General features: G+C 38.6%; 1 pseudogene; it reads left to right on the top strand.

Annotated features, from left to right (window-relative positions):
• The first annotated feature begins 5820 nt into the window (after positions 1-5820).
• LOC149090442 (uncharacterized) lies at positions 5821-6861 on the top strand (annotated as a pseudogene).
• Positions 6862-13698: the final 6837 nt, after the last annotated feature.

Raw genomic sequence — 13698 nt, 5'->3', positions numbered from 1 at the left:
GTAGTAATATAAGTGATAACAGTGGCATACAACAAATGCAGTATTTAATTATTCGGGATGATTCAATAATTCAAACACTAATAATATTTTAAATTTTTACAAGTTTAAAGTCAGTATGATATTTTAATGCCCATTTTAATACCACTATGACGTATATATATCCACCCATTGGGGGCATGTCGAATCGGATAAACTGTATCTCCTGGAGTTTTTAAGCTAGAACGTTAAACTTTGCACGTGAGCTGAAAGATTCTATAAGGACTGATGAAAAAATTGTGTATACGCCTTCTAATGGCGTGGCAAATCGGACCTGAAGATATAGTGATTATACTCATTCACGAAGTGAATTAGTATATTGGTTTTGTGCAATGTCCGTCTTGCTGTCCGTCCGTCTGTCCGTCCGTCCGTCTGTCCGTCTGTCCGTATGAACGCAGTTCATTTCGCCGCTATTGAAGCTAGAGACTTGAAATTTGGAACACATACTCGTGTATTACACCGATTTATAAAGTGTTAAAATTTTCCCGATCCGCCCACTAGAGGCGTGGCAAATCGGAAAATGCATTTTCCGATTTACCAGAAATCATGTTAGTTGAAGAGCTAGAAAGTTGAAGTTTGGTATGTAGATCCGCGTTGACCCCCCAAGTCCAAAAAGCTATGGTCGATATATCTACGCCCATTGGGGGCGTGGAAAATCAGATAAAACTGTATCTCATAAAGTTGAATTTTCGCACGTGAGCTAATGCTATAATTCTATAATGACCTGAAGATATAGTAATTTTTCAAATTTGGCTATATTTTAGGCACTATTGATGCTAGAGACTTGTAATTTGGTATATATACGCGAGTTGACCACCCAAGTCCAACAAGCTATGGTGGATATATGTCCGCCCAAGGGGGCGTGGCAAACCGCAAAACTTTATATCTCCTACAGTTTAAGAGCTAGAAGCTTCAAATTTGTATAGTTGAGTTACTGGTAACCTCCTCTATCGATGCCCCAAAAATAATTGTCACGCCTTTTGTGGCATATCGAAAAATACCCTGTAATTTTCACATCTTTTGAACGTAAGCATTCAAATTTCTCATTTACGTTACCGTTAGCTCTTTCTAAGAACTGGCCAAAAATGAGGTCTCTACGGCCACTAGGGGCGTGGCAATCGGCATTTGTAGTATCAAATTGCGACATTTATATGCTTGAGCTATCTATGTATGTACATGTATATACAAATAGGCTTAATAGGCATTGATAACACGGAAGGAAACATTTTTATAAAATTTAAAAATAAAATTTAAATATTTAAAAAATATAGAAGAAGCTAAAATAACAAAATTTGCAATTTACAAATAAGAGAGATTTGAACTCGCACCCTAGCCATGTTTGTCAAAATAACAAAAACAAATTTAGCCGGCGCCTTTGCCGACAGCGCTACCGCCTACCGTCAACAATAGTAATTAAAATGAAATCCGAAAATAAGATAAGTTATGAGAATAGCGGATGGTAAATTCAAGAACAAAGCAAAAACATATCAGTCTCATTTCAACGCTAGACTATGCATTTATGTGTACATACATACACACATACAAATGAGCGCGTGCATATGACAGGCTGGAATGCTTGATGCTATATATGCGTGCAGACTTATGTATGTATATGCGCACATACATATATGAGGGCTTTTTAAGAAGAATAAAATATCTATTTTATAAAAAACGAAATATGTATGAAAAAAAAAACTTAGCCTTGATGGGGACTTGAACCTTCGCCACTGTAACATAACTTGCGACGTCTTTAGCGCCCACGCTATCGCTTTTCTTTACAAACTGGTAGCTAAAATACAATAAGCTAATAACAGAGGGTCATTTGACAAAACTACAATAACAGCTAGAAAATCCAGAAATCAATCGCAATTCTTAAAATGCTAAAAAGCGCGCTTTTGTAATGTAAGTAAACGCTAAAGAATCTGCAATAGGTGTGACCGAAAGCTATCAACGAAAATTACCATACATTTGTACTCAAAAAGTGCACGATCAATATAATAATTATCGATTACTCGATAAAAATTACCAAAAGCTACAAGATAATCAAAAAGCATAATTGTTTTGTACTAATTTTTTTTAAACCCAAATTAAATTAAATTTACAAAGAGACTGTGAATGAGTATTCCGCAGTCGGTAGCGCCCGACAGCAACGTTCTTACTTGTTGATTTGTTGGATTTGTCTCTGCTACGAGTAGGATAGTAGATCTTAAAAATACTGAAAAAATTTCACGAATACTTGAAAAACGCGGGTTTTTCCCTACAGATTCAAATTTCCATTGATACTCAGTAGGCTTGATAACAGTGACAGTTTTCGGTCCTGCTCTCATGCTAAAATAAACAAATTTAGTCAGTCAGTCTACCGCACAGCCTCAGGCGAACCTGACTATTCATAAAAAAAACACATTTGATAAAAATAATACGCGTGTATACAGAAGCTAAGTATCTCGAAAGTTCAGTTATTTGTTTGTCTCACATCTTATATTTATATTTCTCGATTGTTTTATGTGGTTTTGTGCGAGGGCATATTCAGTATTACTATTAATAAAAATGCCGCGTCCTAGAAGATCTAATCTTTCCCGGCGGACCCTTGATGCAATTAGGCATCGGAATATCGCGAGTCAATTAACTGACGAAGAACGAGAAACCACCCGAGAAAGGCGCCGCAGTAAAATTGCCATTCATTTTGGTAACCGTACGTGCGAGATCCGAAACTGCGGTTGCAATTGCTTATTCTGGAATAGTGGCCACATTGTTAGACGGATGCCGTACGGCTTACTCAGTGTTAAAATTGTCATTGATTTTGGCAACTGAAGGTTGGCTCGGTAGTTATCATGCTTAGAAATTTAAACCAGCCAAAACTGTGCAATGGAACGCGTTTGGTGATAAGAAAACTGAGCAATGTGATTCACGCGTCCATACTCAAAGGAAAGTTTAAAGATGAGCAAGTTCTTATTCCTAGAATTCCGATGATCCCAACAGATATGCTCTTTGAGTTTAAACGAATTCAATTCCCGATTCGTCTTGCCTTCGCCATGACGATCAACAAATCACAGGGCGAATCTTTGACTATTTGAGGCCTCAAATTAAAAAATGCGTGTTTTTCTCATGGTCGATTGTACGTGGCCTGCTCACTTGATGGCAAACCATCCGCATTATTTGTTCTTGCACCTGACCTAAAAACAAAGAATGTCGTTTAACACAAAGTGCTTGAATGAAAATCCGATTAATAAATTAATCAGAGTGTATCCCAACCTGAACAACATTAGCTTTCAACAATTTTTTACCTAGAAATACTGGATAGGGCAATGCAACGTTTGCCGGGCGAGCTAGTAGTTAATAAGTAGCCATAAGTACAATAGCAATTAGCTTTGGGTAGGACAAGCAGAATTTGAATTCGTGGGCGAGCGCGACCAGCAATACAACCATGCAGCTCAAAAGCTCGCTGTCGTGAAGTTGCATTGCTGACGCCATGGGGAAATCTGCGCAGCAGCCAGAATAAAAGCGAAAGCTGCGAGGGCGAATAATTAGCTTTTGACAATGTAAGCCAGCAGATGCGCTCAAGATTTTTTAGTAGAAGATATAAATAAATAACCAGCTTTCGATAAGGCTTTTAATCGATAATAAAATATCGGAAGCAGTTATCTATTTTTAGGGATAAACTTGATATGCGCGAATTTTGTTTTGAGTTCTTTATTTTTGAAATTAAATAACATGGTTCAACTTCTTCAGTTAAGTCTCATATTAGAGCTGACTTTATTCAAATGCTGCTAGCCTATTCTATTTCACAATGTTGCTAGACATTTCTTCATAATTTTAATTTCACAATGTTGCTAGACATTTCTTCATAATTTTAATTTCACAATGTTGCTAGACATTTCATCATCACAAACATGCAACATTTAGGTATGGACTTTCTCTCTTAGTGATGACAAATCGCTTAAAATTATGCTTATATCGATTACATAATTACATACATAACTCGCGTGTTGTGTCATCACTAAGAGGATTTCTGGATTTTCTAGCTGTTATTGTAGTTTTGTCAGATGACGCTCTGTTATTAGCTTGTTGTATTTTAGCTACCAGATTGTCAAGCAAAACGATAGCGTGGGTGATAGAGGCGTCGCAAGTTATGTTACAGCGGCGGAGGTTCAAAGCCCCTTCAATGTTGTGTATTTTTTTCATACATATTTCGTTTTTTATAAAATAGATACTTCTTTTATTGTTTTTTCTAATTGAAAAATTTTATAAGTTTAAATTTGTTTCTTCTTAATTAGCCCTCATATATGTATGTACGCATTTATGCATGTATATGTATGTACATAAGTCTCCACGCATATGTAGCATCAAGCATACCAGCGTTTCTTATGCACGCGCTCATTTGTATGTGTGTATGTATGTACACATAAATGCATACTCTAGCGTTGAAATGAGACTGATTTGTTTTTGCTTTGTTCTTGAATTTACCATCTGCTACTCTCATAACAAGAATCTAATTTTTGGATTTCATTTTAATTACAATTGTTGATAGTAGGTGGTGGCGCTGTCAGCAAAGGCGCCGGTTCAAATTGTTTTTGTTCTTTTGACAAACATGACTTGGGTGCGAGTTCAAATCCCTCGGAAAACTCTTTTTTGTAAATTGCAAATTTTGTTATTTTAGCTTCTTTTATATTTTTTAAATATTTAAATTTTATTTTTAACTTTTATAAAAATGTTTCCTTCCTCCGTGTTATCAATGCCTATTAAGCCTATTTGTATATACATGTACATACAAAGATAGCTCAAGCATATAAATGTCGCAATTTGACACTACAAATGCCGATTGCCACGCTCCTAGTGGCCGTAGACACCTCATTTTTGGCCAGTTCTTAGAAAGAGCTAACGGTAACGTAAATGCGAAATTAGAATGCTCAAAATGCTCAAAAAATGTGAAAATTACAGGGTATTCGATATGCCACGCCCCCAAAGAGGCGTGAAAATTATTTTTGGGGCATCGATAGATGAGGTTACCAGTAACTCAACTATCCAAATTTGAAGCTTCTAGCTCATAAACTGTAGGAGATATAAAGTTTTGCGGTTTGCCACGCCCCCTTTGGGCGGACATATATCCACTATAGCTTGTTGGACTTGGGTGGTCAACTCGCGTATATATACCAAATTACAAGTCTCTAGCATCAATAGTGCCTAAAATATAGCCAAATTTGAAAAATCACTATATCTTCAGGTCCGATTTGCCACGCCCCTATTAGGCGTAGACATAACATTTTTTCTTCAGTCATTATAGAATTATAGCATTAGCTCACGTGCGAGATTTCAACGTTCTAGCTTTAGAACTTTAGGAGATACAGTTTTATCTGATTTGCCACGCCCCTAATGGGCGTAGATATATCCACCATAGCTTTTTGATTTGGGGGGTCAACGCGGATCTACATACCAAATTTAAACTTTCTAGCTCTTCAACTAACATGATTTCTGGTATATCGGAAAATGCATTTTCCGATTTGCCACGCCCCTAGTGGGCGGATCGGGAAAATTTTAACACTTTATAAATCAGAGTTATCCACGAGTATGTGTTCCAAATTTCAAGACTCTAGCTTCAATAGCGGCGAAATGAACTGCGTGCACGGACAGACGGACGGACAGACTGACAGACGGACGGACAGCAAGACGGACATTGCACAAAACGAATATACTAATTCACTTCGTGAATGAGTATAAAAAAAAAAGTACATCTCAACGCTGGCAACCAGAAAAGAAAAGAGAGCAGCATATTACGACAAAAGCAGGATGGCACAAGCTAACCCACAAATGTCATCGCAGCAATTATATGAGCAGTTGATCAACAAGGAGCAGGAACTAGAGGAGCTACATCAAGCTTACGTCACGTTTCAAGGAAACATCAATGCGGCTCAGAAGGAACGATTGTTTCAAAACATCAATTATTTGGCAACGTTCACGGGAACTGGTGATATATCAATTAATTCGTTCTTCAGCAGCGTGGAGTACCTTCTCCAAGGAGTGGAGGACTCTGGACTAAGACGAGAGGCCACTAGGACATTCTTCAACAAAACAATCCAAGGACAGGCGAAGGATGTAGTAAATGCAACTAAAGAAATGACTCAAGGCACTTTACTTGATAAAATATACGAAGAACGAAATTTAAATAAAATTCTAAAAATAATGATGATACGAAAATAGTTGTATTAGATTTCAATATAAGAAAAGTAAACCCAATAGGTATAACGCTGAGGCTGAGTCTAGCAAGAAAAATCATAACTACAAAAACGAAAATACCCAACAACAAAATTATAACAAACAGCAACAATATTATCAACAAAATTATAACAATAACAAGCAATCTTATTATCAACCACAAAGTGGTCAAAACAATAATCAGCAACAATTTTACAGAAACAACTCAGGTCAGTACAGACAATATTATACTCAACACAATTCAGGACAGAGTCACCCTAACCAAAACAATCAGCAAACAATTTCACAACAGTCAAAACAGTATAGGTAAAGGAATTCAGAACCCATGGAAAAAGAAAACATAGAAACAAAGCAAGATACAAACAGTTTCCAAGAAACAAAAAATGACTACGACCAGGCAGAGGTTAATAATACAGTTTTTTGTATGAAGCAGCCTCGGAATGCGTACCATTATTAGAACTTAACATCGATAAATATAGATATATAGCATTAATAGATACAGGAGCAAGTTTAAGTCTAGTAAACAACCAAATTAATGGGCACACAAAGATTAAGCTGAATAAACCCATATCATATAGCACAATTAATAGTAAGGACATAATAGAGTATGAAATTCATACAACAGCACCTAGAGAATTCAATTTACCAAACAACGCTAGAGTCCGCTGGAAGTTAGCCCCACTAAAGGGAAGGAAGTATAACTTTATTATAGGTATAGACCTTCTACAATTTGAGTGCAGTTATTCACATTGAAAAAAAAAAACAGTTTAACATTAAATCACAAAGAAAACCGTATAATAAATAAGCCATATCAATATGAAGAAATCTGTGCATTAGAGAGTATTATAGATAAATATGATAGCTTGGCATTAGATCATTTAAATACACAAGAGGTAATTGAAGTTAAGAAAATTATAAAACGATATAGTAAACTTTTTTTTAAAGAAGGAGATAAACTAACTAGTACAACCGAAATAGAACATGAAATAAGGACAACTACAGATGAACAACTTAATTCAAAGCTATATAGATACCCACCACAGCATGAGGAAGAAGTCAGAAAACAGATAAAAGAAATGGAAGAACAGGGAATTATTAGAAAAAGCAATTCAAGATATTCGAGCCCACTTTTAGTAATATCAAAAAAGTTAGACAATTCAAAACAACAAAAATTTCGCATTGTAATAGATTATAGAAAACTTAACGAAATAACCATCGACGATAAATTTCCGAGTCCTAATATTAATTCAATTCTTGATAAACTCGGAAGAGCCCAGCACTTCACAACAATAGATTTAGCAAAAGGCTACCATCAAATTTTAGTAAAAGAGGAAGACAGAAAGAAAACTGCCGCATGGCTTATATGAATTTATTAGAATGCCATTTGGGTTGAAAAATGCCCCCGCCACTTTTCAAAGACTAATGAATGAAATCTTAAGAGACTTTATTAACAAAAAATGTGTCGTATATTTGGACGATATACTTATTTTTCGCACATCGTTGCAAGAGCATGTTCAAGCCATCAACGAAATATTTAAAGTATTAGAGGATAAGAATTTGAAGATTCAAATCGATAAATGTAACTTCATGAAGAAGGAGACAGAATTTTTAGGTCATATCTTAACCAAAGAAGGTATTAAACCAAATCCAGTATTAAACCAAATACCTTATATATTACCTTTAATAAGAAAATTAATAACAACACAGAATTCAGGAGAATTCTTATTTAAATGAGGGAGAAGTTATATATGTATCTAAAGTAATCGATATAAGTATATTTTAAGCGATTTGTCATCACTAAGAGAGAAAGTCCATACCTAAATGTTGCATGTTTCTGATGATGAAATGTCTAGCAACATTGTGAAATTAAAATTATGAAGAAATGTTAGCAACATTGTGAAATTAAAATTATGAAGAAATGTCTAGCAACATTGTGAAATAGAAAAGATGCTCTGTCGCTCGAATAGGCTAGAAGCATTTGAATAAAGTCAGTTCTAATCTGAGAGTTAACTGAAGAAGTTAAACCTTGTTATTTAATTTCAAAAATAAAGAACTCAAAACAAAATTCGCGTAATATACACGGAACTAGGAAAAAAAATTTGAAGTCTCTAGCTCTTATATCTTCTGAGATCGACGCGTTCATACTTACGGACGGACGGACGGACGGACGGACGGACAGACAGACGGACAGGGCTAAATCGACTCAGCTTGTCGCCCTGATCAAGAATATATATACTTTGTTGGGTCTGCCACGCCTCCTTCTGCCTATTACATACTTTTAACAAAACCTGATTTCCTGATTTTCCATTTTCAAAGGGTTTAGGGTATAAAAATATGAGTGTGTGTTCAGGTGGCTAAGGATAGCGCACGATGCTTGCGGGACGGCTGTAAAGCATTGCTTCGCAAGCACTTTGCACTCCCTTAGCTTGGGATAGCTCGTCTTCGCTCGATTCTGCGAAGCTCCATCATGATTGCGGTCGTGAAGATGCTTATGAGTTTCCAAGCTGTTGTCCACTCAAATGGAGCGTCTTAATGTTTCTTCCAGATAACACCTCTCTTCGAAGCGTCCACATTCGAATAAGACGTGATTGGCATCCTGCATCAGACCTCTTCCACACCAAGAGCATTCGTCGGTTTCATCGTGGCCAAATCGCTTCAAGTAGCTCCGAAAGCATCCATGTCCCGATAGAATGTGTGAAAGATAAAAATTAACTTCGCCGTGTTTGCGGGTTATCCATGGATCAAGCTCAGCGATAAAAGTCTGTGTCCACCGCCCTTTAGTTGAGCTGTTCCACCTTCTTTGCCATCGTGCAATGCTGTTCGCTCTAATATCATTGCGTCGTATAGGTTCGGGGGCATTCCGTTTCACGGCCTCGGCAACTAAGTCCTCCAGAGGCACCATACTGGCTATGACGAGCGCCGTGTCGTCAGAGACTGTTCTGAATGCGCAGCAGACTCTGATTGCGGTCAGTCTGTAGATCGCGAAAATGCTCCGGCTGTAGCTCGGCGTTGCAATCGCGCTTGCCCATATTGGCGCAGCGTAGATGATGACGGACCTTTTGACGCTCATTAGAAGTAGACGTCGTTGCTGTTTTGGTACCCGCGTGTTAAGCATAATTCCTTTTTATGCACATATTCTAAGTGCTCTCTTTGACGCAATGTTGGCAGTTTTCACTCTTTTGCGACTGCTGACTAGGACGGCTTCGGTTTTGTGTGCCGCCAGCTTGAGCCCAGCTCCTGTCAACCAGCTTCGTATGCGATTGATACTTGCACTGCACATATCCTCAGTATCTTTAAGCTCCTTGCCTATGGCGACGACAGCTACATTATCAGCGAAGCCAAAGGTGTGCGCACCTGCTGGTAGTTTCAAACGCAGTACTCCGTCGTACATGATATTCCATAGGAGATGCCCCAGCACTGAGCCTTGGGGTACTCCAGCTGACAGTGTATGAGATTGGCGACCCTTACTCGTGTTGTATACCAGTGTTCTTCCTCTGAAGTAGCTCCTTATTATCTCTTTTAGATATTTAGGGCTATTATATTGTGATAGCGCATCCAGTATTATATCCCAACTAGCTGTGTTGAAGTCATTCTTTACATCCAGGATGCAATATTGCTTCGTTCCGTGCCTCTATCTGGTGGCTTGGATGGCGGAAGTTGCCAGGCCAACAACTTTTTCTAGCGCATCAGTTGTTGACCGGGGTTTCCGGAAACCAAATTGATTAGATGGCAGGCCTCCGGCGCTAGCAATAGCAGTCTCCAGTCTAGAGCAGATCAATTTCTTAAACAACTTTTCGTATGGTGTCTAAGAGGCAGATCGGTCTGTATGAAGATGGCCCTTCCGGTGGTTTGCCAGCCTTGGGTAGCAATACCAGGCTCTGCCATTTTGAAGGGAACATTGTATAATTCGACAAACGTACTAGGGTGCAAGGCGAGGGCTAGGGCTAGCTTTAGCGCACGATTTGAGATCCCGTCCTGCCGTGGAGCTGTGTTAGTTCTAAGACCTCGATAGCTACTAATATTTCCTCGTCTGTCGACAATTTTAGTGCTCGTTGAGCTCTGATCAGCAGCATCGAACACAGTCGCATGAATGGAGATTAAAAACCGGTCTACCTGAGTATAGTTTTTTAACTACTATCTTATATGCCCTGCCCCAAAGGTCATATTCGACTGAGTCACACAACTCTAAAAAGCATTCTCTCTTACTTGTCCGAATGGCCTTCAACTCTTTTCTAGCTGCCTGGTAAACTAATTGTTTCTCAGCAAACGTACACCTACCGCGAGACCGTTGATAGCTTCTTCTTGACTGGATGCATTTGCGTCGTATGTCACCTTTTTGTGCATTCCACCAATACATAGGCTCCTGTTGTCACGTGAACTGTTTGCGTGTGCCTATTGCAGGCACTCTGAATTTGGGCTACCATTTGGCATGCTCTGGTCTCAGCATTACCAATTGTGCCCAGAGACTGAATGGCCTCTGAAAAGACCGTGGGATCAAAAGTATCCAGCCGATACGATTCTCTCCACAAGGTTGACGCCCTTGGCAGGTGCCTCGCCTATTGTGAACAGAAGTGCCGTATGATCGCTGCCCGTATAGCTATCGCAATGGCTCCAAGTTGCTTCCCGAAAGAGGGATGAAGTGACAAAAGTAATGTCAATTACAGATCCGTATCCAGCCCATGCGTTAAAATCTCCTGCTATAATGGCCTTCCGACCCCTAGCATCCTCGGCAAGCTCGTCTAGTACCGTTGCGAGTTCACTGAGCTGCATGCTGGGAGCCAGATAGCAACTGTAAAGCCATAAGTTACCATATCGGCCACGTACGAACCCATTGAATGACTTAACATCCGAAAGTACATTCGCTGAGTTGCCACATACCCACAACACAGCTTTGCCATTTGCGCCTATTGCCCATGTTCTATGGCAGGCCGACCTATAGTGATGAGGCTCACTGAGAAAGGCTTCTTCTATACGTTTTTCTCTTATTGTCTGCTCAAGTAGATCTTGGGCAGCAACACAGTGATTTAAGTTAAGCTGAAGAAACCTTAACATTTGACTTTACGTGCAGCTTCAGGGTAGGATGGTGATCCGTCTGCTTTTCACCTTTCCGGGCGCAGAGGCTACATTTCGGTGGCTTGGTGCATGCTTTTACACTTTGACCCATCTCTCCACACCGGAAACAGGCGCCTTTTAGGTCACAGTCGCTTCCGCAGTTGGCTGCAATATGACCGTAATCGAGGCACTTGAAACAGCGTTTATGCTGATCCACGGCTCGGATACGGCATACTACCCATCCTATTCCGATTTTGGACAGCTCGAGCAGAGTTTTAGCTTTCCCAATTGGAAGAGCAACCGTAGCTCTTTGCTGTCCACCAAAAGCTGGTAGAAGAGATTTGATAGCCTCAATGGGGAGTGAGCTATCCTTCAACTCCACCCTAATTGCCTCCAAGATCTCCTCTTTGCTCGCTAGTTCATCTAAATCACGAACCTCAATTTGAGCCAGTTCGGTAAGTGTCTTAACTACCGCTCGGTCGCCCAAGGCCCTGCCTACAAGGCCTTGCCTGCGGAGCCTCAGCACTTTGACAACTGTCCAGCTGCTCGGGTTTGTCTGTCGATCTGCCTGGTGAGCACACACTACAGCACTTAATAACAAGTAAAAACGTTGCAGTCGGGCGCTACCGACTGCGGAATACTCATTCACAGTCCCTTTGTAAATTTAATTTAATTTGGCTTAAAAAAATTTAGTACAAAACAATTATGCTTTTTGATTATATTGTAGCTTTTGGTAATTTTTATCGAATATTATATTATTATTATTGATCGTGCACTTTTTGAGTACAAATGTATGGTAATTTTCGTTAATAGCTTTCGGTCACACCTATTGCAGATTCGTAAGCGTTTGCATTCTAAGAATTGCGATTGATTTCTGGATTTTCTAGCTGTTATTGTAGTTTTGTCAGATGACGCTCTGTTATTAGCTTATTGTATTTTAGCTACCGATAGCGTGGGTGATAGAGGCGTCGCAAGTTATGTTACAGCGGAGGAGGTTCAATGCCCCTTCAATGTTGTGTACTTTTTTCATACACATTTCGTTTTTTATAAAATAGATACTTATTTTATTCTTTTTATACCCTGAACCCATTGAAAATGGGAATGGTTTTGTTAAAATGTATGTAACAGGCAGAAGGAGGCGTGGCAGACCCCACAAAGTATATATATTCTTGATCAGGGCGACGAGCTGAGTCGATTTAGCCCTGTCCGTCTGTCTGTCCGTCCGTCCGTCCGTATGTTTGAACGCGTCGATATCAGAAGATATAAGAGCTAGAGACTTCAACTTTTTTTTTAAATGTCCGTAAATACACCGCGCATATCGAGTTTAACACTAAAAAACGATAACTCATTCCGATACTTTTTTATCGATAAAAAACCTTATCGAAGATCACTTAAAAAATTATATCTTCTACATCTTTCAAGCTAGAGTCTCCAAATTTAAAACTTATATTAAGATTTATTTTAGACAATTTCGGTTTTTGTTAAAATTTACCCCCCCTCCCCCCACCCCTAAATCCACCCCCTCACCATCATCTTTGTAAAAGTCGTATATCAAATACTAGAAACTTTTGTTTTGGTATACACATACATTTCAACATTATGATTACTTTCTGAAAGTTTCATTACGATCGTACGTCTAGAAATTCAATTATTCAACAAATAAGTTCTCATAATATTGCCAACACTGCAGCGCAACCCAAGCGCAATAGGTTATAAATTTATATCTCCTACATTTTTAGAGCTATAGTCTCCAACTTTAAAAATATATTCCAATGCATTTTATACAATTTCGGTTTTTGTTATATTTTGGATACTGGCTCCAAATTCACCAGAATCCCCAGTGAAGGTCAGATGCTAGTATAGATAATTGTGAATGATTTGACATGTTTTTTTTAAATGCCAAATATTCAATAGAATATGTAGATCATATGCTGCAAGTTTCATTAAATTCGGTTTAGTCAATCGACGTTAAAAAATAACAAAATGTTTGGCCAATTAACAAACGCACGTGCTGCAGCAACAGCAGTTTTCCAATACGTGTGCACACATACATTCAAACATCTTCTAGCACATTCTTAGAATCACATCAGCAGTTAGTTTCGTTTAGTTCTGCTAGATGGCGTTGCATCAGTGAATCTATTTCAGTTTTGACATTGCAAATAAGAAAAGAGGAGTGGCGTTATGGTAGAGGGCGCGGCGCTCGATCACGAGGTCTCTGGTTCAAATCCTGCTGGGCGTATTGTAGTTTTCCTTTAATTGCTTCAAAATTTTTATACATTTGATTAAATTTTTCTTTTATATTTTTCAAATATCGAAATTGAAATTTTAACCACACTATATGTACGTTTTTTGTTATTTTGGTTGTTCTTGCACATTCTTAAAGTCACATCAGCAGTTAGT

The sequence above is a fragment of the Drosophila navojoa genome, unplaced genomic scaffold (assembly GCF_054131105.1).
Source record: "Drosophila navojoa isolate 15081-1374.11 unplaced genomic scaffold, UAZ_NAV_1.0 NAV_Backbone_198, whole genome shotgun sequence".
Taxonomy (NCBI): Eukaryota; Metazoa; Arthropoda; class Insecta; order Diptera; family Drosophilidae; genus Drosophila; species Drosophila navojoa.
Note: the sequence above shows the minus strand (reverse complement) of the source record. Positions and strands in the feature narration are given on the sequence as shown.